Raw genomic sequence first — 27,034 nt, forward strand, 5'->3', positions numbered from 1 at the left:
TCCAAGCGCCGCCGGGAAAGCGGAGGGCGGCTGCACTTCGGTTTCTGTCCGGCTCATCCCCACCGGGAACCGGCTTCCGGCTACACCACCGTGTTAAGAATTTTCTTCCCGTGAAGTTCCCAAGAATCTCTGGGAAGGGTCTGGGACGTCTCATCTCACCAGCTCTCAAAACCGATTAAAATTGTGTTCTCTTCAAAGGAGGCTTGTTAGAGGCAGGCTCCATCCCTCTGGAAATTCAGTTTAATTACTTGAATGTTTGCACCGAGGAACACGCTGATGTATGCAAAGAGCCAGCTCTGCCTTTGAATACGCAGTAATTTACATAGAATAACAATGTTTTTGGCAGCTGCTGCCATCAACATTCACCTGAAGGAAATTTTAAAATTGGAAGCATGGGTACAAACTCTACATGAGATTAAAGCTAGCAGCTTTCCCGTCTAAAATGACGCAAGAAGATCATGGAACGGTTAAGGTTGGAAAAGACCCCTGAGATCCGTCGTGTCCAACCGTGGAACGTCCCCGACAGCCGTCACATGTCCCGTGGCAGACGCAAACTCAGGAACAAGCACTTCAGCGCACCCAGGCTCAGGCACTAGCCACGAGATCTACTCAGCCTGTGCACGGGTTACAGAACCACACTTTATAAACCGGGGGTGTTCACTTACCGGCTGTTAACAGAGCATCTTATTTTATCTCTACATCATCCCCGAGAAGAGGACAGAACTCATCGCTTCTGCTCAGGGCCGCCCAGGCTGTTGCTGCAGCCTCTGGTAGGTCCAGCCCGGTTCCCGCATGGTGGTGCTTACGACAGGATTCAAGAGGAGGGCTTGTTCATCTGAGCCCCGTCTGCAAGAGAAAACGTAGGAGGCACGTTCTGCTTTTAGACAGAAATTTTTAGCTCGAGCCTGCTGAAATTTCCCTTCCATTTAAAGCAAAGCCCACCAGAGGGAGGAGACACTCACGTGAAGACAGATAAAGCAGACGCTACGTCTTCCCCTCAGTAGTGTCTTTTCTGACTGTAGTCAGTCTTTTCTGACTGACTTCCCTGCGGAGCCGCAGACACTACTCTTCCTCCTTCTCCTCCCCCTCCTCGGGCCGGCGGTGGTGGGAGACTCGCAAAGCGGAGGACAGCGAACCACTCCCAGCCTCCCGGAATATTACCATCTATTAAGAAACTAATCACCACCGTGTGTATGTCGAGGGGGTTTGGGATCCTTCAGGGACGGGATTCTCTCTCCCCTAATACCTTTGCCCCCTGTCATGAAACCCTCGGGAAAGCCGGCACGGGAAGAACGACCCCCTGAGGAGCTGCTGCTAGGAGCAAAATGAAACACTACCCAACGGAGGCGGGAATCACTGGGCTCCTGGAAAATCTCTCCGTACCTCAGCGCCCAAGCGTCTGGGACTGGACCTTACTATTTCAAAAGAAAGTTATTAAATAATTCTCCCTCTGATAAAGAGGATGAAAAAATGTGTTTGTTTGGAATCCTGTGCTGCATGAATTTTATGTTTTGCCCAGAGGAGTGTATCCTGCTAGAAGAAATCTGAGGGGTTGTTAATAATTTAATTTTCCTCTCCTGTTTCTATCTTTATGATCCTGACTGCTTCCAATCTAAATATTCTCTTTATGATGCTTCTGTGACCTCACAGTATATTTTTAGCATCATATCAGAACAAGATGCTCCCTTGACTGGAAAAGCAGCTCCTGCTTTTTGATGGCTGTCATTGGGAATGACCAAAGGTGGATTCTATTCTGTGCAGCACTTTTCTAAAACCTATGTGTACATGTAATAAAAATAACAGATTGAAAGCTGGGAATTTTTGTTTGTTGTTCAGGGGCTATTCCAGTTGTTAGCCTGCCGAGGTGCTTTTCAATCTGTTCTGGGCTGGGAACCAAAGTTCAGACCTCTGTAATTTGTCTTCCCTTGAGCTGAAAATACCTTAGTACTTTTCCCTCTCTCCCAAGAGGCTCCTCAGGTCTTCATCCTTCACATCCTGCCCTTTACAAAACCAAGCTTCTTCCAATTATATAGCTAAATTATGTACCGTCTAAAGTTACTTTATTTAACTCTGCTATATCTTTTCCCATTAGCTCTCTGCTTTTCAGTCCTTACCCTTCAATTCACCTAGGTATCAAAGGCACACAATCAATTAAAAAGCAAAAAATCATTAAGGTTGTACAACAAAGGACTCAGAATTAGGATTTATTAGAAGACCAATTTTGTGACTTCATGTCGATCCCCCTGCTCATGTTTCAGAACATTCTTAAATTATGTAGTCCAGTATTATTTTTTTCTTGCCTTGCTTTATTTTACAAGGCCTTGTCTTTGTTTAGAATACAGGATGGATTTTCAGGATATATCAGATTTTTGCAGAACAAGATGTTGGAGCTATTCACCACAGAAGAGTGTAGGAAACATTGAGGAAATGGATGGTATTCCTGCCTCTGTTCCAGACAGGATGTGTGTGCTGCAGCTGCAACTTTTGTGCATGAATTCATGGGCAGGAGCTTCTTTCACACTGGATAAGGTAGGGTATCAGTACCAGTCCAGCAGGGATCTCTGAGCAGGCTGACCAGCACAGGAGGAAGATCAGGAACATGCTGTGGGCAAGACTGAGCCATGGCTCAGAGGCCAGCTCAAATTACTGGTGCACCTCTGAAGCGAGCGAGACACATGCAATGTGGTGGTGCCATGTGGCAACTTAGAAGTCATTTGATTTTACAGCTGACTGCAAGTTGTCAATTTTCTTGGAGTCTTGCATGAGGCATCTAACTCTAGGAAGAGCTGGGTGTTCACAATTGCAGCCCAAAGTCCATAGAAGATACAGTTCACTCACAGTTTTATTCCCAGTGTGTGTAAGAAATACAAAGAATTGTCTCTAAGGTATCTGAATACACCTTTATCTGGAATAAACTGTGCTATATTAGTCAAGTAATATAATACTCTAACTTGCAGTGATGTAATTTCACTTTAATTTCTTCTGGCAATTGTAGCTATCCCACATCAGCATCAGAATGAAAGCTGGTGTATGTTGTCATCTCAATATGTTGAGCTAAATTCAAGGATTCAAATGGCAATTTGAATAATTAATATAATGCAGAAAAAGTTTAGTTCCTAGTTGTTTCCCAAATAGTCTGTACAAGCAAGAAGTCAATAACTAATCTGCAACCCAGTGAATTTTTGGGTACAAAGTACAAGGAAAATATAAGGAATCATTGGTATATAGCCTATTGCAAACAAATTATTTGAAAACAATGAGAATCTTTCAAAATGCTTTTGAAATGGTTGACTAGCAGTAAGTCAAAGGAATGCTCCTGCAAACAGATGCAATGCATGTGACCAAAAAGTCAACAGATTTGCTCTTTCAGTTGAAAATCAACATTCCTGACACACAAACCTCTCCCCAAACCAAAGATAAAACCCCATAAATCTTTAAATTTAAAATAATAAGTAAAATGAATCTGAATAAAATATAGTTATATTTTAGTTCCAGAAGAAACCATGCACCTCCTCAGCCATTACTAAACTAAGAAAATGTTGTTGCCTCTTCCCCATCTTGCAAAATCAGAGAAAAACAAAGAGGAAAATTACAGGAAATGGAAGGAAAAAGTGCCGAACATGGGAAAATCAAAAAAACTAGAGAGAAGAAAGCATAAAGAGAATGGAAAGTTGCAGCATCACAAAAATGATTTACCCATCAATCTAATAAGAAAGATGACTAATCAAGCTGCGTGTAGGCAATGCACCATATCTATAATACACATCTGGTCTTAGAAGTAAAATGCAACAGAACTGTCACCCTTCATAATTACTTTGGGAGATAATGCATTTACAGAATACAGATTGTCACAACATCCTTGTGGGTCCCTTCCAAATCAGAATATTCTGTGATTATGTGATCCCTTCTCCACCCATCTTCTAGCTTTACTGCCTACCATCACAGTCTGATCCTAATCTTTATGTCATGCCATGAGAACTGCCCTGAGTCCCACGCATGCCCAAATCTCTCCTACTGAACTCCAAAACGTGTCTCAGCACGACTCTGTTTTGTACAGGTTCCCAGATCCCTTGCCTAGGTGCTCGGGGCTGCCCCCAGGTGCTCTTCACTGTAGTTACAGTTCCAGTTATAGTAAGCACCAGTTATAGTAAGCTTTAGTCATCAATCTGTGGTTGGATGATGTTTCTTCCAGAGACTATTTGCCAGGAAAAAACTTGCTGAAGCCTGTCCCACATGCTTTAAAAAATGTGGTTAGTGGTTGTAGCATATCTCCTCAGAACCCAGTGTTTGTCATGAGCTCACAGTGTGCAACCCCCATCTGGTTTGAGGTCACTTGTTTCAAGACCTGGTCAACCAAAGAACTGCTGAGACAACCAAAGAACAAAAGTCACGACTTTGACTGCTTTCTCAGGCCCCAGGGCCTGCCTTTGCTGGGAATTGCAGAGTGCTTTCCCCTTCCCTGGCCTGTGCATTGCTCCTCTACTCAGTCTGGGAGACAGGAGACCAGCAAACAAAACATGATGTCAGGAAATGTCCTCAAGGTAACCCAGATAGGCTGAGACAGCCTCCCTTTATTTTTACCCCAGTAAAATGCAATCTGGGGTGGTGAGCACATTAGGAAGTGCCATTTGCCAACCAAAGTGAAGCCTTTAATGCACATGTTTATGCTTGAGCATCTACAAACCCATGAAGAAATACATTATCTAATAGACACTAGGCATTCTTGTGCTTCATTAGGCATATGCAGAGGAAGAAATAGGTCAAAGCACACCCACTTCAAGAGCATTGCAAACAAAACAGTAGAAAGAAAAAAGGAAAACTGTTTGGAAAATTATAGAAAATGTGTCATGAGCAGCTTGTGGTTTTCACCAGGTCAAGAGCAACATTAAACTTCAGGTTTCACTGCACCAATTGTTCTCTTGTTTCCATTTAATTACGATGTCATACGGAATTCAAGTTCTCTGCTTGTCCCTTCATCCTCCCAATGGATGTCAGCATACTGAGTTGACTCCACCTCTATGCGTGTCCATGGGTAGCCCAAACTGAAGCTTCATGGCGCCAAAAGCAGCAAAGCAGGCAAGAGCTGCTGCTTCCTTCCCTGGCAGAAGACAAACCTCTCAAGATCCAGTTCTCCTACCCATCTGTCTGGGACACAGCAGTCTCCTCCCTGTAGCTTGCAGGCATGCAGTGGACTTCTGTTCCCAGAGAATGTCAGCTGTGGCATCTAGCACAAGGGAAATCTGGGAAAAGGAGAGAGGTGAAGGAGTGCATGGGAGAGATAAGCAGCTGAGGGGAGTAGCAGGGCAGTGGGAAGCTCTTATGTGCAGTCTGCTGCTAGGTCACAGCCCCAGTGCCAAATGCAGGGGGGCACTGAGCTCAGGAGAGAACAAGTCCTTGATCCTGTGGCTCTGGGTCCCTACCCACTTGGCCTGTGTGTTCAGATGACTGACATAAGCTGCTTCCGGAAGATGGAATCCTTGCCCTTTTATGATAGCTCTGTCAGTCCTACCGTACCATGCCAGGACCCACTCTCCTTGTCTGCTTTCCAAGGAGAGGCCTGCATGTAATATGCCTTTGCTGTTTAAAGCACAGCATAATGCCTGGTTTATTTCTGTGTTAATTTTATGAAAATCTTTCCCTGTTTTTCCCGCTGCGTTCCCATAGCACAAGCTCTGGTTCTGGCCTTTAGACTCCCAGGTTTTTGTCCTGTGTCCTGCTGGGTTCACCTGTACAGCCAAGTCATTATTTCAAGTGCTCAGGCAGCTACTGTAGCTCTCAGATATATAAAACCTTTCCACTTCAAACTTTTGGCCCACTTCTTTGGCCAGTGTTAACTGGCCTGGATTTCTTTACTGGTTTGCTGCCAAAGATCTGGGAGCAGGTGCACAGTCTTTCTGCTAGGTACTCTTCAGACTGGTCTTTACTTGAAAATAGGATGTAGCAAGTTAGTACACAAAACAGGGCTATAAAAGCAATACAAATAGCTATGATTAGATTCCAGGGAGAAGGAGAGTGAGAAGTTAGGAGAGCTTCTGTAAGTCAGAAATAATATGACAAACTGCTAGAAGCCTTGTCATATGTGAACACCATGCCAATTTCAATGAGACACAGATACCTACTGAGAAGCATGCTTTGCATGTTTCTTATTTTTAAGACTTCAAGTTTCACTATAAGTCTTGGATGTAGGCAAAACATGGGAAAATTTTAAATGCATTTCTTTCCATGACTGACTTAAAATTCCTGCCAGATAATGACCATGGCTAGTGAGCAAATGGTTACTTGCCACAGTTTGGAAGAATCAGTAGGAACCCACACAAAACTAGGCTGGTGGCACAGGAGAAAGAATCCTCCCTTCATGGCACTCCAAGTTGAACAGAGCAATCCTATGGCAGAAAAGGCTGGCTTAGTCTCTGTAACTCAGGAGAACAATAGCTCATGGAACAGACTTTTCTTTTTTGCTGCTCTACTCCTGTTCCAAATGGAAGCTAGACCTGATCAATAGGCAATATCCAAGCCATGTGCAATCTTAGTACAATACTCCTTCTATTTCAGTGTTTAGCCATTTCATCCATGCAAGTGGAAAACATCAACTGATCTTTGCAATTTGTTAAAAGCCATCTGTCAGTTAATTCACAATCATTTAATGAATCATAAAATCCCCTATTGTATGGATACAGGAAGCTCCACTTCCAGCAGCCCGAGCCACCTGCTCACAGCCTCTGTTTCTTGGGGAGTGGTTGTTTTTGATTTGGATATATCATTGAAACCTGGCCTTTCTTGTCTGCAGCTAAAACATAATGGTTCAAGAAAAGGTCTGTCACTGAGATATTATTATAGAAACACTACTGGGAATTGTGCCATGGCCAATTTTAACTTCCCAGATACTATTTGGGAAAAAAATGCTTCTAATAATAAACTTGGGCCTAGCTAGCCATGTGTGTGATAGCTGCCAGATTCCTTCTCAGTAGTCGCTGAAACAAAAAGGGACAACCTGAAATTAGTATGGAATGAAGACACTAAGAAAGAACTGGTAATCGAAAACTGCATTGGGCTGTGTACTCAGCAATGGTTTCCATTTCCTTAGACAGAATAACAAACACAAGCAAAGGGCAAACACAAGCAAAGGTCAAACAAAAGCAAACTGTCAAATTAAGGAAACTCACTAACAAATTCACCTTGACTGAAGAGCTGGAATACTTGACTGTGGAGGGAGATTGGAATAGATCTGGTTCAAAGATACAAAAAACATCTCAATGTATATTTTCCTGTCAAGAAAAAATCTTATTGGGAAACACTTTAGACCTGCATAAGTGAGGGAAAAAAAAACATTTCAGAGAGGTTCTTAGGAGTTAGAAATAGTAAACAATCATGGTCAACAGAGATCGCTTTAGAGCAGAGATGCATAGGATTAAGGTCAGTTTTGTCAAAAGTCAAATGAGCTGGAACATGCAAAGACGATTGAAGTAAAGAAGAAATAAATCTTCAACCACTCACAGAAAAGGAGAACACGCCTTAGATAGTATTTCCCTAGCAGAGGCAGGGAAGCAGTAATGCAAGTGTACAGAACTCTCTATGGTGCTTCCCCTAGAACACAGAGTATGATTTGTGTTCTCACACTTGAGAAGAAAGCAGTTCTGGAGAAGATACAGAGAAGTGTTACATCGAGCATGGATTGTCTGTCTTGTGAGAGCAGCTAAAGAATGCTGGTAGGAGAACAAAGGGATATAAACTGACTGAATTTGACAAATTCCTTGCCATAGCAGAAACCTGCAGACTTGTTGGTACCCTTTCTGTGCTTTCTGCTCCTCTGTCTGTGGCACATCATCCTTTGTTTGTTGGGCCTTTTCCTACAATCCTCAAGTTTGTTGTAAAGCACTTGAAAAGACCCTTGGCATTACATAAATTGGTGGGATATGAAGGAAATGTTTTATGGACATTTTTGAACAAGAAATTCACTGTGCAAGGTTGCATGGCCATGCCTCATAGGGTGGGGTTCATCCAATAAAATTGGCATAATTTAAAGCCAAATGCATTTCACCTTTCTTCTTCCCTTAAAAGCAGGGAAGGGCTAGGTCAGAATACTTACACACAAAAAAGAGAGCTCTTTGTAACGGGACAGTGGATGTAGTAACCTTGCTAATAAAAAGCTGCAAACTCACACCTTCTCTTACCAAAATATACCCAGAATTAAGCAGCTTTCAGTTATATTACACCCGGCCAAGCACAGCATATGTTTCCACAACTACTTGTGCTTTTGAGCTGGTTGTTGAACTTGGTATGACCATGTGGGAGTATCTTATCTCCAGCAAGTACAAGTGAAGCCAGTTATCCTTGCAAAAGAAGTAGTGACAAGCAGGCACTGCCCATCTATTATTCACAGCTAAAAGCAGAATCCACCTCATTGCCTCTTTTAACAACATTTTTTTTTTTTCTTCTAAAGAGTCTTTTGGGGTTTGTTTAATTCATTTTCTTCTTTTCTATTTTAGTAATTGGGAAACTCAGTTTTCTTTTAACTTTCTTATGAATCTGCTCTAAACCACAGCAGATTCTTGCCCTGAAGGCATGCAAGAAGAAGGAAAAGATAATTGCAGAATTAAATTACCTGTGACAAACAGCTTCACTTTATGAGTTTATGCAGTTGTCCCATGAGCTAGATCAATTTGGGTAGCACAGTATTTGGGATGGTCAGAAGTCTCTAAATAAATTCTAATGTACAAATGTGATAGTTATTTCAAAATAATTCCACCTAAATAAATAGCTCTATTAAGAATTTCCCATTATTGTGCTTGGTAGGAGCTGCCAGGAATTAGCCTTGTATCCCCACAGCAAACAAAGACAACCTTGGTCAAGTGTTGCCAGTAAGATTTGCTTAAATATATACTTAGAGCTGAATTAATAAACCAGAGAATGCTTTATAAAGTGAACATCTACCTTTAGGTGACAGAAAGTTTGATCCAAAGTCAACAGTAAAGTCCAAATCCCACAAGTAGATATGTTCTTGTAACTCTCGTCACATTGAAGAATCATAACCATAAACATGACAATTATCCCACTATTATTGTGCCACTGTTGCTGGTGAGAAATCGCAATCAGTGATTTACAACAGAGCATTACAGAGATAATGATAGAGCAATTTGAGAGCAGAATCTGGATCATTTATGCTGCAAGTCAAAAGGAACACTTGATTGGAGAGAATGGTCCTGTGACAGAAGAGTCAAGTAGCACAGGATGCTAGCAGTTGCAGAAGTTACATGCCTTTCATTTTTTGACAGAAGCAGAAGTGATCTTTGCAGAAGTCATACCAAGGATTAAAGACACATTTTCAGAATGAAGAGGAGTCATAAGATTTTATCTTGTCCAGGATGAGCTTTTTTGCCTTTACTCTTTCCTGTGCTTCCAGTTTTCTACTCCAACAGGCTGTTCTTCTTGTTTATCCAGTGTTTATTCACTGCTTGTGATCAGTGCTTCAGCATGGTAGATAACACAGCCTGCTTTCTGAACAGGCTTTCTTCCATCTAAAATGTCTGCAAAGTGGATTATTACTAATATACACCAAAATAACTATAACTTGTTACTAGAACTTGCCTGATTATTTTAGATTATCTTAAGATTTATCAAAATGTCTTTCAGTGATAAGAAGCTTCTGCAAAGTGAATGCAAGTGAATGATGTCATGTGCCATTCTAAGTGGAAACTTTTTGCTTTTCATAAACAAAAAGGGGATTTGTTTGGCCTCTTCAAAACACATGCTCAGTCATGTCTTGAACCAAGACAGCAAACTGCTCTCACATACATGATAACAGCCATCTTGATTTTTCAGGTTTTCAAGACCAGTAGGCAAAAACAGGAAGAAGACAAGGGTATTTGAAGGTAAAGAAGAAGGGTGACTTAAGAAAACCTCAAAATTTTGTTGAAAAGGGGTTGGTTTGGTTTTTCTGAAACTGCACAGTTTTAGTTAATTTTTTCAACATTACCTGCTATTTGACAATAACTTCTATTTATGTCCAAAGTGTCTGGAAAAAGAGGTTTTGGGCCAACACTGCAGTTCAATTCAGACACATAATGATTTATATCAGCCTTCAGTTGCTGCAACCAGTGTGTCTTGTGGACAGCTATCAGCTGACTCTGAAAGCATTTCAGAGCTTAGGAATAAGAAGATCAGGACAAGCTGTAGCTGAAAAACTAAGGAAGGGGATCAATTTAGTTTTAAGCTGGTTCAGATGTGATGTCAATGTGAGACACCAAGAGGCAGAAATTCCATGAGAAAAGTCGTATTAGCTGCATCTGACTCTGCAGCCAGTCACTGCTGCCAGTTTTCCCTGGGAGGTTCAGCTACTGTTATGCAGACTGCTTGCTTCACCTCATCTAACTGTTGTAGTTGCTAGCACATTTTTAACAATTACATTTTCAATCAAAGTCAAGGGGCACTTTTCCTTTGGGATCCTGCTTGAACTCCTGCTGATTTACTCATTAAGATCCTTGTAAGTTCGACAGACAAACTTCGGAGAGTGCTCCCAGTGTCTTGGACTGCAGTCAGCCTCATTAGCAGATTTTGTTTTCTTTCAAAGTCAGGAATATTAGGAGCCCAGCAGATCCTGGCAGCTTTCTAGGGAAGGAGTGTCTGGGATTTTCAGATTCCTTGCCCTCAATAGTTTAAAAATCAAAGTATGTCAGGTGCTTCCCTCCCTCTCCTGCCATCCCACTGCATGCACTGAAAGGGAAGGTACAAACAAGCCCCAGCTTCTATAGCCAACCTAGAAGATTTTGAAATTGGAAGCTCTCATTTTCTTAATCTTCCCAAGTCCTAATTTGTTAAAATCAGCAACCCAACATTTTTCAGATTGTTGTTCTGTGGAGAGCTTAGCAATTATCTTTCAATTCAGTTTGGAATGAAAACAGAAATGTCAATTTTCAAAGTTGTCTGTGATGGGAATTGACTGTTTCTCTTCCTGCCTCTGGTTTGGGAAGCATCAGAATTGTGTCTTTGGAGAGATAGTGCACAAAAGGCTTCTCTCCTTCTTCAGTCTTCTTTTTACCACCCACATCCCTGATTTCTGTCCAACTCTTTGGCCATTTGGAAAGAGACTTCCCTGATCCTAGGATATGCCCTCATAAAAAGTCCATCAATACAAAAGAGAAAAATACCCCAAAGAATTAAAAAAAAATGTTTTTGTTGTATGGTATAGAATCTGTGAGCCTGATCTAAAACACTGAAGGCCTCCTGAAAACCACTGAAACACTTATTCTGATTTAAACTGAAAGCTAAATTTTACAAAGGGGAACAAAATAAGAAGCCTTCTATAGACCAGCTCTTCTGCAAGTCAGTGAGCAGAAAGCTTGGGTTGCTGCATCCCTGTGTAAACAGCTCTTGCTGGAAAGGAGGATTGGGAAAAGGAAAAAAAAAAACTTATTTTGAGGTAGCTACCTGTTCCCAAAGCAAATGACCGAGAAGATCTGTTTTTGCACAATTGTCCTAATCCATTGTTGATTTTGCTGGTATTCTTTCTATTTTGATCAATGTAACTTTCCTGAAGGCCTAAATGGGAAATGATTACTTCTTTATGCATTTATTTACCTTCAGAATCTCAACAATGATCCTCATGCTCCATAGAATAGGACAGCTGGCCAAGCTTTGTCTCTAGCCACTCAGACTCTTTACTCTGACTTGGTTGTACTGATTTAACTAAAGTAGACTGACATTCTGAAATTAAATTAACCACCGATAATAGACTGAACTAGCTTCAACTGTTGATGACTTAGAAAAAATACCCACAAATATTTATTAAGATAAATTGATTGAGTCTAACTAATGCAACCATCTTGATCATCTTCTTCTTGGTTTCTCAGTCTTGCATTATTTAAGAAGGGCCATGACATGAGCTTTTTCCTGGAAAAATGCATATAAAACAATTGCCTCAGAAGACTTTTCTAATTAGGGTCCATGTGGTGATCACCTAATAAAAGATCACAAGGTGGAATGGAAAGAGATATAAGGCAAAAACTGTTACACTTAAAGCCTAAAAATGCTTGGTAAAGCAGTGCTTTTGTGTCATTTCATTGGTTGGGGTTATGCACTTGCTTCATATGTCAGTCAGTCTGCTGGTGAAAATATTTAATGATGTTTCCTTCCAATCTAGGCACTTCACAGTCTCTTTGCATCAATAAAAACTGAATAATGGCAGAGCTAGAAGAACAACTAGGTGAGTTTAATATGTCTGGGTTAAAGTAGTTTTCTACTTGAGACCTCATAGTGTAATAAACACATGCAACAAAAATAAATACATGGTTCTACACAGTTTCTCTATCACACCATGTGGTTTCACATATTGCCATCTATTATGCCATGGATGCATGCCATATGCATGCAGTACATACCAAAAAACCTGGGTTAGTGTACACTAATGAGATACCTGATCTGGTAGGAGATTAGAAAGAGCAGAGGGAACACAGGTGGGCTGAAGTAAAAGCACAGCAATAGGAGGAGACACAGCAAAGGAAGAAAACTATGATAGAAAGAAAATGTATGTGAAGATGCATTAAAAGAATAAGACTGAATTAAGAGAAGAAAACAGTAAGATACTCCAGAATTTCTTCAATAAGTACACTTGAATAACTATAAAAGTAATAAACACATCACCAAAATGATTACTAGGGCAGAACTCTCAGTCCAGTTTTCAGGCCTATACAATTCACTTTTCACTTTTGACAACTTTACCTGGAATACAGGCTGCTTTTTGCTGGCATTAGACACATCATGGCTACCTGGTGCTTACTATTTCAGAGAACATTATGCCACATGGACTCCTCAGCCCAAAAGGTTCCTGCATCACTGAAGATTGCTTATGTGATCAAACGTTATACAGCAATGCATGGGCCAAGACTAGGGTATGTCTTGGAGCATATACATCCCCAGGCTTAGACCTGAATTCTGCTGTCCAAAAGGGAGAACTGAGCCCTCTGTATCAGAACATTTGTATACGCAGCCACGGACTGGTTATGAAATAGCCACAGGGGCTCAAGAATAAAACAACCAGCCCTCTCTGTCTTTGCTCCCTCATGCATGTTTTGTAGGCATGAATAAACTTGAAAAGTAGCCAGAACATCTTGCATTCCAATCCTTGCCTTGCTGGGGACTTCGGTGTGACCTCAAGAAACCTATGTCTGATAAACCCCTGATTTCAAGTTTCCCTATCCTTAGAAGTACAGCCTCTATCTTGTTAGCAGTTTTTCTAATTGCTGTTGCTTTCCTTTTGTTCATAAGGAGTGAAAGCAATTTAGATTCTTTAACATACCCTTCAAAAAAATCCTGCCCCAAAATCCTACATCCAAGCTCCAAAGCCAAGGGGGATCTTAAGACACGTTAAAACAGCCATCAGGCTAGTGTAACTTGGGCTGACTACAGTAGTTGAAGTTTATAGAGAAGACCATAGTGGAACATAAGAGGCTTTTCCCAAGTTCTGTCTGGAATTGCTGTCTCCACTGTTATTTCAGGTGAATGCCAATGTAAATTCATCACATGACACCTTCTGATGTACAAATGTATGTTTTAGTTTTTGGACAATGATAAAATAGCAATGTATGCATACAACTTTAACTTCTGTATGGAGAAATAAGGTATACTAGTCTAATTAATTTAGTATCTTCTGATTTGATTTAACCTGAATCCTGGAGAATGGAAACAAAGCATAGATGCAGTCAGGATACTCCTTTCCTGTAAGTAAGGCTCACATGGTGCCAAGGCCTGACCTTGAACTCAGGTGCTTGGGAGTATGTGGCCATTGGAATGACTGGTTGTAGACTTGCTGCCTGCCAGTTCCCTCTGCAAGGTTTAGTGGAGAGGAAATGCTGACAGAGGTTTTGCATTTTACAGTTTAGGTGTGTGTGGCTTTTAGACTACAGCAAGCCCACCAAGGAAATCTTGGAACCAATTCACTCAGACCCCATTTTTACTATCATGAATGTTGCCAATCACAGAGGAAGAGCCATCAAGAGTAGATTAAAAAGAGGATGGTTACTGTACATCCTTATGGTTCTCAGTAACTTTCACTTTCAATCTTTTAGAGTCATGAGAGTGCCTGAATCATGGCTGGTATTTTGCAAGTGCTGCTTTAACACACATGTGACCCTGCAAAGAAACTTGGATGTTTCTTTAAGGAAGCATTCATTCACTTACACACACGCTGCTCCAATAAGTGTTTTGTCCCTACATCCTACAAAATGTGATCTTCCTATGGCTTTAGGGAAAACTCATTATCATTCCTTGAGATTACAGCAATAAGGGAGTCCATTCATATTCTCAGGAAGAATTACTGGACATACCACCTTTCACTGGTGCCGAAAAGCAATTTAAAAGGAAAATAAAGCTACTCCGCATTGCTAAATAGTGCAATATCTGCTCTTCTATCTAAAGGCTAACTCATGCAATCACATGACTACTACACATAACCTTCAGCTGCCTTGACAAAAGTAGTCTTTCATAAGCATTGTTAAAGATAAAAGGCTGAAAAATCTGACACCCCCCCACCCCATGGCACAAAGAGAAGAACTCTAAGTTATTGTGTATTTTAATTAAATCTTGTGACTTTGAGTGATCTTTGAATGGATGGCTTAGGCAATGTCCCATCTCCTAACCACTCCTTAAACTCTGCTGATAATCACAGTCCCCAAGTACAAATACTACAGGCGATCTCATTTTAAGAGAATTGTGTGGAAAATATTGTACCTTCTAGCATGTTTGTATTGAACCTGGTAGGAGGCCTCATTTGCAATTGCACAGTGCAGAATTGTAATTGCCATATGTAATTGCCATAAAAACCACAGACACTGCATCAAGTATTTTCTTTGCATCTCATTGTTTTTATTTTACTTTATGGGAAAATGCTGTGTCTAGAACTGAAAAACTACTGCAATGGATGGCCTGCTGCTCAGATAATGAAGGCTGAAGTCTAGAGACTTTGGATTTCTACAATCAGCTCTGCAAGATTTGAAAATTATGAAATCAGAAGCAGCAAAACCATATTCCTTACTAATGATTACTATTAATACCTAGTGTATTGTATAGCTCAAAGGACACTGGATCCAGACCCCTATAATATTACACATTGCATAAATGCAGAACAGGAGACTTGGCTCAGTCCCCAGGGTCTTACTGCTAAATGACTCAAACAGTAATTTTTGGATACTTGGCTGGCAACACATTCTGCCAGTTTTCAGAAGTCCCAAGGGGAAGTAGCTCTCAGCAGTAAGAACCAGGGCTGCAGGTCCTCAGTATCTTTCTATTTGACTTAAGAAGGGAACACATTCTAAGATCCCATGGCCAGTGTTTTTGGTTAGCAAAAATTTTTTAAGACGTGGTCAGACAACATGAACTCAAGTTGTTTTAACAGAGCCTAGGAAATGTCCCAGACATTGAAGCTTACAGCATTAGCAAACATCCTAAAAATGTTGGTAGTTATCCTTATACTCATCAGAATGCAATGTGAAGCAGAACTCACCTACATTCTGCAAAGAGTTCATTAATCACTGCTCAGTCTTTATAGTTAATATGATTGGATCAACATACTTCAAGAACACTAATAAAAAAATATGAATGGCCAATTTCTCCTCAGCTAAAGCACCCCATATACTATCCAGGTAGTTAATGTTATTAATGAAACAACAGCAAACATGAAAAACACAGCAAACATACCAGAAAAGCAGTGTGAGCTCCAAACTGCTGCTGTTTATATTCATGCTAGCACTAAGCAGTGCAACCATATGCTAAAAGCTGAGGGTGAAGGCTTTTTACTACACCTGCACAACAAAATATAAGAAGCAGAGAGTATCATGACAAGTCACTTTTTAATGGGAAAATAGGTGATTACCACAATTTCTCAAGGGCTATAATGTACATCAACAAACCTTGCAAAAAATGTTTGGGCTCCACTCTCTCTGGATCCTGCTATGCTAAGTCTGAAACCTACTGAAACCTTTGGATTCAGTTGTTGAATTTGTGTATTTTTCCTTTTTCTTTCTTTCATTTAGGAATCCAAGCCTATCTGAGGTTGTGTTCCAGTTAATTTTGTTTCATTTTTTGTCTGCACCCAGAAAAGAGGCCAGCATTTCTTGTTCAAATGCTGGGTATTCTGCCTCTGATTACCATTAAGCTAATTATTCAGTAGGTTTAGCCTCAGATATCCCATGCACTCAACTATTTATGCATTTTAGTCCCTCTCATTACAATGCCAATACAATGTAACACATGTTTGCAGCACAGGCACATGAAATGGTTCTTTGTGCAGGCCATGCTCCTTCACAGCAAACATGGCAGCTGAAGAACTGGGGTTTATTTGATGACTTGCCAGAGAGCCTTTGAAAGGTATCTTTTTCAGTAGATGTATATGACTTGCTTCATATAGTCTGAGTTAAGCATTCAAGGTTTTGAAAACAGAGGTCACAGAGCAAAATAACTGCTGTGTGAAATTAGCTGAATATGCTGTCACTTGGCCCCACACATTTTTTACAACAACAAACCAGATACCTCAGTTTGCTTCTCCCTCAATGCTACTGCCTTGCCCCTTCTCCTAACACTAACACTATCCTATGGTATTGTTTAAACAAAAAGTTAAGTTGATCTTCAAAAGGAAAAAAAAGTCATTACGTATATGGCTAACAAGAAAAATATATCTTATGGTTTCCTTTGATGAAATTAACTAGTGATTTATAATATAAAAGGAAGAGAAACTTATATTTCGAAAGCAGTGCTGCTATTTTTTGAGCATCTTTCATGTTGCCAGCAACATTTTCTTGAATATATGCCTGTCTTCCTCTGAAAAATGTGTGGTGGTTTTGACAAGCTTTGTACCTACAAAGCTTTCCAGAACCTATATCTATCTACCTTTTTCACAAGAGAGGCAGAGTGTGCATTGCTCCTCCATGTATTTGATCTGTCTCCTTCTCTATAGCTTCAGCATTCTTTTAAAACCTTTCATCTGAACAGAGCTGTAAAAAAAAAAAAAAAAATAGCAAGGTATATGCTCATAGTTATGTTCAGCAAAACTTGAGCATCAAGTGTAAAATATGTCCTATATGTCATTTATGGTTGCAATTATATATGTGATACAGGATGTGGCTTCTAATGTATCTGGTGCAAATTCCATACCTTATATAGGTCTTCTTTGTAAGGTAAGACATGTAGCTGCAGGTGAATCCTAGCTTCAGACATAAATATCCCTCAGACCAAGAAAAAGCAAGAAAGCATGAAAGCAACACTGAGGTCAACCTTCTTCCTCTCCACCCTTTCCTGCCACCACAAAAAAAGTGCAGCTGTCTGATATGAAAGACTAAAGTGTTTTTCAGCCACTCTATTTTTGACAGAAAATAAGTGATTTTGTGACATTCATGCCTGAGTTAGTATATTTCTGTAGTGGGAGGCACCAGCAAAGTACAGCACCATCCATGAAAGCTTCTTAGCATTGGTGCTAAACAGTGTGGCAATAGAATACTGGTACCAGCTTAATTTAACTACATCACATTTTGTTTACTTCATCATAACATCAATGGACCTGAATGGGGTAGGCACTGTGAAAAATCTGGAGATTGAAGCTCATATTCTTCTTATTTGAAAATAATAGCCAATAAAATGTTATCCATACACCCTTGGTATTCTGTAAGATGTGAATTTTGGGTAAGGTACAGCTGGAATTTCTAAATTAGCTTCTAGCTGATCTTAAGGACAGTTTGTCAGTAAAGCTAGAGGAAGAGAATACAAATAGAGTAGTAAAACACAAATGTATTACTTTAGAAATCATTGGCCATTTGTCTCTTGCAGAAACAACTGGAGAATTGCCTAGAAGGGATGAGAATGTCAGACTCTTTTCTGCTGACCCCAGAAAGCAGCCATGTTGGACAGAGAGAATCACAAAACCATAGAATGGTCTAGGTTGGAAGGGACCTTAAAGGTCATCTACTTCTGAAATCCCTGCTACGGGCTGGGACACTTAAACTAGACCAGGTTGTCCAAAGCCAGGAATGAGGCATCCACGTCTTCTCTGGGCAACTCGTTCCACTATCTGAAAGAAGGAGAATGTGTCAAAATCAACATGTCTGGTGTAAGCTGAAAATTTTCTAGTATAAACTAAATAAATAAAGAGTTCATAATTTTTCCTTTTCCATAGTGGGAAGCTTATACCCATGCCAGTACCCTAGTATAACAACTTTATCAAAAATGGCCAAAAGCTCACTCTCTAACTTAGAGACAAATGGGAATTCACCTTGACAAATAAAGCAACTATTGAGTTCCATGTAATTCATGCCTCAAAAGAGGCATGATATATATTCAAGACCTTACAGTTCTACAACTTCCTCTTATTGGAATTCCTTGTGTAGTCGAGTATTTAGTTTACAAAAGTATAAACACCTTCTTACGGTAAATTTAACAAAACAATCAATCTTTGAATTCTGGTCTTGGTTGTATCAGAGTGAACCTGAAACAACCCTGCTGTATTCTGCAAGTTCCTTCCAACCAACAGAAAAAATAGAAGTCAGGCTCTGGAACTCAGGACCCAGCCTGAGGTGGAAGTGAGACAGATAAGTACTTTTAGCGCAAAAGAGCAGCTCAATATGCTGACAAGTCAATCACCTTCACTTACTTCCTTGAACTGTCATCAGGCACCAAACAGTTCTTATTTTAGTACTGAAATGGACTGCTGTAAGACACTTAGGAGAAATTGCCCTTTTAATTTGTTTTATTTTGAAAGTTATGGCCCATATTGACAGACCATTTTGTTCCTGCAGGAGCATAGAGTTGGGGCATTGATTTTATTGTGAATCTTTTATTTTCTCTTTCTGGCAAATGTTGGGAAGGATGGATAAATATAATTATTCATAAATAATATAGCCAGGATGAGAACAGTCCTCTCTGCTAGCCGGACAATGCCTTTGCCTACGGATGGGTCCGGGGTCAAGTGGACTGTTCCATCTCACCCCCTGAAATGTATAGTTCACCCCGCACCTGTATCCCTCCCCTAAAACATCAGTGTCTGTAACCCCATTGGCATAAGCCTTGTTCCAGCCCACCTTGAAGCCCCCTTGCGGTGGTTTGTCTTTTCTTTAATTTGATATTTGTTCAATATCTGTTCACCCCCCCATCCCTAATCTCCTCCTCTCCCCAGTTGTTAATCTTCCCTAGCTCTTCCCTAACCCCCTCATCTCCAAGTTGTCAATCCTCCCTTTCCCTGCCCCTTTCCCTGGAACCTTCCCTGTCATTCCTCCTAGCCCCCTTCCCTGCTTCCAGAGCATTCCCTGTCTATTTAGTGAGGCTTGACACCCTATTGCTTACTTTGTGTTATTCCACTCTCCTGCTTCCCCTGATAGGTTTGTGATATGTTAGTTCTGCCCTAAACTCCTCCCCTGCTATTCCCTTATTGGTTACTGTTCCTACACCCGTCTTCCTGAGTTCTTGTATAAAACCTTTGCCCTCTCTCCCAAAGGGGTCTTGGGGCTCACTGAATAAAACCATCCTGTTCAACCCCAAGTCCTGTGTCGCCTCCGTCTGTTCCCACACCACCAACTGGGACAATAGAGCACCCTGGGGGGAGCGGCCGCCCGTTCTCTTCCCTCGCTGCTTAGCTTGCTTCCACTCAGGGTATCGCGGTGAGAGGAGCATACAGCGATACAACACCCCCTGATAAGGGGTCTCCGAGGGGCCGGACACCCTCTTGGAACTTCCCCTCTCCTAGAGCTTCCTTTTGTCTCTCCCCTCCCCATCCTCTCAAGCCTCGCCAGGTGCTGCGTCTGGCAGCTCGAGGCAGGACCTTTCTGCATCCCCAATAAACCTTATACCCCAAGAGCAACCTTCAGAGATCTGTCATCTCCATTCACCTAAACGGTCCTGGAGCCGGCAGCGCTCCCTACAGGCAAGCATCCTAGATTTTTTTAATTTAATTTTCCTGCCAAAAGCACTGGAAACATTTGAGGGGATCCTCATGGGATTAAGAACAAACTGTGGATTACATTCCTGGCATTGGACTACATTGGAAGCCATAATTTTTCTTGCTATCCCTGAATATTTTGAGCTAACTAAATAAGAACACAGCAGATTTAAGAGTAATTTGATGTTATTTTTTTATTTCTTCTCAAACCATCCCAGGATCTAATGCATTTCTACTCTTAGTCTAGGGAGTGTGTTTAGGTCCAGCAGATGTGCTTATGTTGATTAACCTTGCATATTAACAAAGTGAGAGCAGGTTGTGGTGTGGCTGAGGACATGACTTTCACCTTTTTTTCTGCACACTAGAAAATGTGTGCTCAGCCTTGAATCCTGCATCCTGCTTCCCAGATGTTGGGGGTCAGTGACTTAAAAGAGAGACACAGTGTATCAGACCAAACCTATAAAAAGCCAGTCTCCTTCCTCTGACAGTGGCCAGTAATGGGTATTTTGGGAAAGAATACAAAAAATGGGGCAAGATTTACTCTTCTTCTAATACATCATAGTGAGATCTGCTAATTGGCTGCTCAGGGACAGACAGAGCCAGAAGCTCATTTTACGTCTGTGGATTTAAAAGCTTTTCTACAATTTTCTTAGTTCCTTTTCTAAGCTCATTTACACCCCTGGTCTCTGTAACACCCCGTGCCTCTCAGTCTCAGTTTATTTCAACTGTGCTGTGTAAAAAAACTGGCCTTTGCTTTCTTTAAGCCTTTAAGCCTTTAAGGCTTCCTTTAAGCCTGCTCCTGGTAGACACTCTGACTTGTTCCTTGATAGAATAATCCCCCCACTAATCACCCACAAGACCATATGCTGAATACCAGGTCAGCAGTAGTGGAACCACAACCACCAGTGTGTGTCCCACAATCCTCTGTGCGGCAGTGGCTTGATTTACAAGTACAAAAGAAGATACAGAGACAAAACAAAGAACATAAAGATAAAATATATGTTTTATCTTTTGTCATCACCGTACTGACAATACGGAGAAAACTTTCAGAAAAAGAATTGCATCGAAACTCAACAGTTTCTGAACTCACGAAATAACAACCAAACACTTCAGGGATCCAGTAGGTCTCCCTTGCAGAATAAGCCCAGGGTTTTGTACTTTAAATGAAGAAACTTCCCAGACTAAGGGTCGACAGCTGTTAGAGCTCACTTTCCAGTACTTCCAGAAGGGCTGGAAAACATGCTAGTGGGAAAACAGCTTTCATGATCCAAAGATTTCAGCATTAAACAAGTCAATCAAATATATAAAAATGTTCAATGCAAGCTGTAACCTGCTACCTGAGTTGATGGAGAACTTGTCAAAAATTACACAAAAAATTATACAGCAAACATTAAGACATACAGAATGATTAAGGAATTCGTCTTTTACAAGTGTAAGTGAAATATCTAAGCCTCAGATAACATTGCCTTCAAATTAGCAAGAAATCAGTCAGTTTAAAAATTACAAGATTTAAAGAACCTTGCCTATTTTCTATATTGTAAGATTATTCTTCAGTAAAGGTGTCTGCTCTCTAAAATGCTCATGCTTTCATGAAGCCCTCAAAGTCATCCAGTAGATACTATCACTATAGTCCTGTGAGAAAACTTCCATGGAAATATAACAGGAATGAATCAATATGTTTAAGAACAGTATCTTCCACAATTCCGCAGTCTAATAGAGAGTACTGTATATAGTTTGAATTACCTAGAGAAATGCTACAATGCTATTAAAATTAACTCACTTTTCTGTTACATTGGACAAAATAATGCTCCACGAGAGGTTAATATTTGATGTCCAGTGTCTCTTCTTATAGCTAAATATAACAAAAGAGGCACCATGCTTGTGTGACAGGTCATATCTGACATTAGTGGAGAATGAGGAAGTCCAGAAGAGAGAAGAGGTTTAAAACTTGTGGGAGAGAAAAAGCTGCAGGAGTGCTATACACAAATGAGTAGAAAATAGCTCTCTCATGAAAAGTAGTCTCAGTACAGCAACTGTAAAGACTTCTATTAGCAGCAGACATGGGACCCACGGGGAAAACCAGTGATGAACATGTGACAGGGGTTTTCAAGGGAGTTTTAAGGAACAGGAGAAGGAAGGTCTTGGGACAGGGCTATGGGGTTTATTACACTGAAGAAAAATTAAATAGAAGAGGTCCCAGAAGGGGAAGATAATGCAGTGCTAAGATCCAGTATTGTCTAAGACACTCCATTTCATTTAAAAGCTGAAAAGAAAATGAAATCCCACAAAACTCATGACAAGGCAGGCCCTGGCAAGAAGGCCAACTTTTATAAACAGACAAAAAAAGGAAGTCTAATGATGAGATGGTGCAGCTGCCCTACAACATCCTACACCTTATCAGCATTTTTTAAATCTCTGGTAGGGAGTTGTACAGAATAAGTTTTGACAGGCTTTAGCATCAGTTAGAATTTGACTCTGTTGTTTTCAATACACTGACTCAAATCCATTAAAGTCCTTGCAACCCACACTTACCCAAGAGGACTCCCTGGCAGGAGTTCAGCCTGCTTTGGAAAACTAAATTTTAAAAACCATTAGAGTGTCCAAGCAAACTATCCCAACCTTTCCCCAGAAGATTCTGCTTTCTGCCTCTACTTCTGCTCTCCTCAAAGTACTCCTATCTTGTAGGGTAGGAGGCTTGCTCCACTTCTCTACTCCAGCCCAGTTTCCGTATTCCTGCCTAGATTTGTCTCTAAAGTCCTCAGGCTCATCTCTGGCATGATATTTCCGCTTTGGTGACATTTAACCATTCACAGACCTAAACCAATGTGAGGTGAAAGATTAAGAAATTCAGGCAACAAAGGAAGTGATAGCTGTGAGTCAAAAGGTGGTGATTCACTTTAGGCAAGACTGAAATCTGAGTGCTGCCAAGACTTTTACTAACTGGCCTTTTAAAGTGTTTCTTTTCAAAGCAGACACAAGAACAGGGAGTAACAAAAAACTACTGTTCTTTGTATTTTAGAGTTTTGAGAGAAGAAAAGTGCTGAAGGCAGTGAGTTCATTTAGGAATCCACTAGCCTGCTGATGAAGTTTCAGGTTGAGAAACACATGCATTTTTATGGGTAAGCAATGTGTTCCTGACACATCTCTTGCATGTGGATGGGGACAATGGTCACCATGCAAGGTCTTAAAGAGTTATGATTCTCCACTCTGGTACAGAGACAGGTCTGATAGCATGGATATGAAAACCTCTTCACTGTCTCCGCAGATATTCAAGAATAAGGAGCCATCAATTATGCTAAGAGAAGCTAAATTCTAGGCAATCCCTACAGACCACAATGCTGCTTGCCTGAGGACTTTTTAGCTGCAGAAAATTCTCAAGAGAGACTGAACAAGCATTTAGAAGAGAGACCTGTTGACAGTCACTAACTAGATCAATCACACCAGGTTTAGGAAATCCCTAAAGTGAAAACACACATAGTCTGGGAACGTATCTGGCTGAAGTATTGTGCCTTATTGCTATTATTCTACTTCCTGGCATCTTCCTTTCAGATTTGGCTTGCTTTCAGTCAGGTCAGATATTAGATCTGGTAACTGAACCTTGGCAAAACCTGTAGTTACTACTTCTATGAACTAACAGCATGAAGAAAGAGTCACCTCTTACTTGACAGCAAATAATGGACTAAGCAGATTTTATCATTAGTTTTCTGGAGGTGATGCCAGAAAAACAGTTTGTCTTCTTTTTCATAGAATTCCTGACCTTATCCCTGCAGTACAATGTAAGGGTCAGATAAAGATGGTGCATTAAGCCTATAGTTCTACCAGATGGTGAATGAGTCCCACTGCACCAGGTCAAAAATGTTTGAGCCAGGGATCATCATGAATCCCAAACTGCCAGCTTTAAAATAACCACAAAATCCCTCTTGTGTGCTGTCCACAATTCTTAATATTGGTCACTTTCCTTGTCAGCAAGGGTGAGCATAGCACCTTTTCCCATGGGAATTGCTTTTCTGTCCTAAAACCCCTGCTGACTCTCAACATATGCATCACACCCTTCCCTGCCTCTAGTCTTCCTGATAATCCTGAGCTGCCCAGACAGTAAAGAAGTTTCAATTATACTACCACAATATATGTCTGTTACTCGAAACTAGCTGCAGACACAAAACTCTCAAGACCTGTGAGCTAATTCAGCCAGTCCTTTACCTTAACCATAAAAAAATGTACCTATTATTCCAGGAAAGACAGAAAGTTATGTATTCTGGCTTCTAGATGGACTTTCATAACAGTAAACATTACATTTAGTGTGTATAAATAGCTACCAAAAAAAAAATTGTGACACTAGGGCAGGGGAGTAACAAAAAAAGAATTCTCACCAACAGATCACTTCTGTTCATTGTTTCCCTTTCCTTGGAAACCTGTGAGAGAGGTCATGCTTTGGCTTTTCCTGGATGAAGTCACACATGCAATAGCTGAGGCTGGGGAAAATTCCTAATGTTTTATGAAGATGGTGCTATGTGACAGCAAATCTGAAGGCAGAGCTCAAGGGCGGGCACAGAGGAAGTGGGAAAACAATGAATCTCATCACAGGGAAGATGTAGTACCTGACCTGGAGAGGCTACACACAAGCACATTTTGAGGCCTAGTGCACTATTGCACTAGAGGTTAGTGCAAACCTCTATATTTCACATTTTCATTTCTCTTTTATCAACTATACAAAGGTGATCAATCAATAGTGGAAGAAAGGGTTTCCTAAGGCACTGCATAACTACTCTTACCTTCCAGGAGGTAGCATGAAAGAATTCCAGCAACTTCTTGTTCTGTAGTTATCCTTTCCTTCCTTCATACATCTGGGAGAATCAATCCTGCATTTTAAAAAAGCAAATTAAAAAAATGAGGATTCCTATGAATGTGCCATCCAGACAAATTACTGAGATGACAGGTGGAAAGACAGGTTTTCATCTCTCTCCTACAACCTTCACAACACCTATTGTTTCAGCTCAGTCACCAAAGCTTTCACTTCTCTCTCACTGAGAGAGTTAAACTGAGATAATAACTTAATTCAACTTGTAGTGTCATGCAAAACCTTTGAGATGACCTCTGTTAAACAAGAGCACTTGTCTAACTGCAAGCCCTCAAAATCTTTTTGAAGTCACAATCAATACTTTATGTGATAAACTGGATGAAAATGGCTCTTTCGATTTCAGAAGAGAAATGTCAATCGATGGGGAATTTTTCTGTTCTCAGTGCATCTTTTTCTTCCTATTTGCTGATAAGCAACTGCATTAATTTAGTAATCAAAAGTGTCCAACAGCCTCAGTGAAAGCACGTACATGTCTCAGTCTCAATGAGACCTGGTCATGATTTGCTACCTTAGAACACACAGTGTCTCTTGTTCTTTCGTTAATATAATTTTTGTCCATAAATTCTCCGTAGAAAGAAAAATAAAACAAAGGTAGATGACACCTAAATACAAACAGTAGCAGAGAAGCTTCAGAATTCTTTTCAAAGTATAGGGAAAGACAATAACAACACAAAATTAAAAGCATACTTATTTTATAAGAGGTCACCTTACATAATACTGTAAATAGGAGTCCAGTTCTTGAAATCTATTTGAAATCACTGTAGCCCTACACCTTCTCTAGATTCACATTAACTTGCACCAGTAGACTGATTACAAAGCAAATCTACATGGCTTTGCTGTCACTGAAAACAAAACCTATTGCAAGACCCTTACAGCAAAACACATACAGGTATGAAAATGGACAACACACTAAGAGACAAAGTATTCAAAGTCATTTCACTATGCATATTTTCAGTCAAACTTTTAAAACTGACATGGGGATTTTAAGGGAGGCCAAAACCTTGGAATTTCATGTAGCTCTCTAAAAAAAAAGCAAAAGGTACATTTCCTCAGATTTAATTCTTGTTCCGGTAAATGCAAGACCAATTCCAGGTTTTTGTCTTGGCCCTAAGCTAAACTCCAAGTGCCTTTTTCCTCTTCCCTTCATATTTCCACAGAAAGGTCTACCCTACACACCACCACTATGCACTGCAAAAGCAGGTCAAAATGTGAACTGTTGTTTTCTTACCTCATATCACTGCTGAGCATCTCAGTCACATCAGTACTTGGCTTACATTTCAGCCTTAACATGCTGCCAGAGAGGATGTCCTTGCAAAATGCTAACATGACAGGATTCAGCACAGAAACAGTGTGAGTGTTTTACACTCTGTCACTCCTCACCACCATCAGAGAGTGAAAGTCTAACTAGGCTTCTGCATCCAGCCTGAGCAATCCCAGTGTGTAAAGCAGTCATGCTTTTAAACTTCAGCAGCAAGAGCAAGACACTGACCTGGCAATGTGGTTGCAGCAAAGGAAATTCTCACCATGATTCTTCCTGGTGGGGCTGGTGGAGTGTTGAGGCAGGAGCCCAGGCAAAATGAGGAAAGAGGTTTTTCTAACTGCAGCTGGACAAGGAAGGCCTTGCACAACCTCATCCAGCCTGGGAATGGTGAACCCCTGGGGCTGGACTAGAGACCTCCAGAGGTCCCATCCAGCTGAATTACCAGATGTTATTAATTAAAGATTGCATTCAACCTAGTACAGAAAAAAACCCACCAATATATTAAATCAGCAGGAATGTGTTTTACATGTCTTGGCCCCGACATTTATTTGTTTTTAATAGTGTTTAAAAAAAAAAAAAAAAAACACTGAAAGAGCAGAGCTTTACTACAGTAAAGAGCTTGGAAGGGCACTACCATCTGAGGGATTTTGGCTGCTCTAAGCAGCTCTTTCCACAGTTCTTTATCCAGGGCTAGCAGTGAAAACTCAGTTTCTTCTTGAATTGTATCTACTGAGTATATCTAAACATCTTTATGATAAACAGTATGCATTATGCACTTCCAAACTTTTTACAAGCCACAGAACTCCCTTAATACTTCACTCCTACCTCCACCGGGTCGGGTTTCCTTGCTCATCAGATATCATATTCTCCAGCTGATGGCAAAAGAGAGGTGAGCTCAGAGAGACAAGCTGAGATCCGTTCCTCGTTACAGAGTTTCAGCAGTTTCACAGCATCCTCTGCTGCCAAAAAGCAGAACCAGATCAGAATTGAGAAGATGGACTATGCC

General features: G+C 40.6%; 1 long non-coding RNA gene across 1 annotated transcript; it reads right to left on the minus strand.

Annotated features, from left to right (window-relative positions):
- Positions 1-669: 669 nt before the first annotated feature.
- Positions 670-27,034, minus strand: LOC144245880 (uncharacterized). Its single transcript, XR_013339449.1, has 3 exons — positions 26,854-27,034; positions 24,682-24,768; positions 670-846 (listed from the first exon to the last, which is right to left on the minus strand). It is a non-coding gene; the product is annotated as an uncharacterized LOC144245880 (long non-coding RNA).

Source organism: Lonchura striata, chromosome 2 (genome assembly GCF_046129695.1).
Source record: "Lonchura striata isolate bLonStr1 chromosome 2, bLonStr1.mat, whole genome shotgun sequence".
In the NCBI taxonomy this organism is placed as follows: Eukaryota; Metazoa; Chordata; class Aves; order Passeriformes; family Estrildidae; genus Lonchura; species Lonchura striata.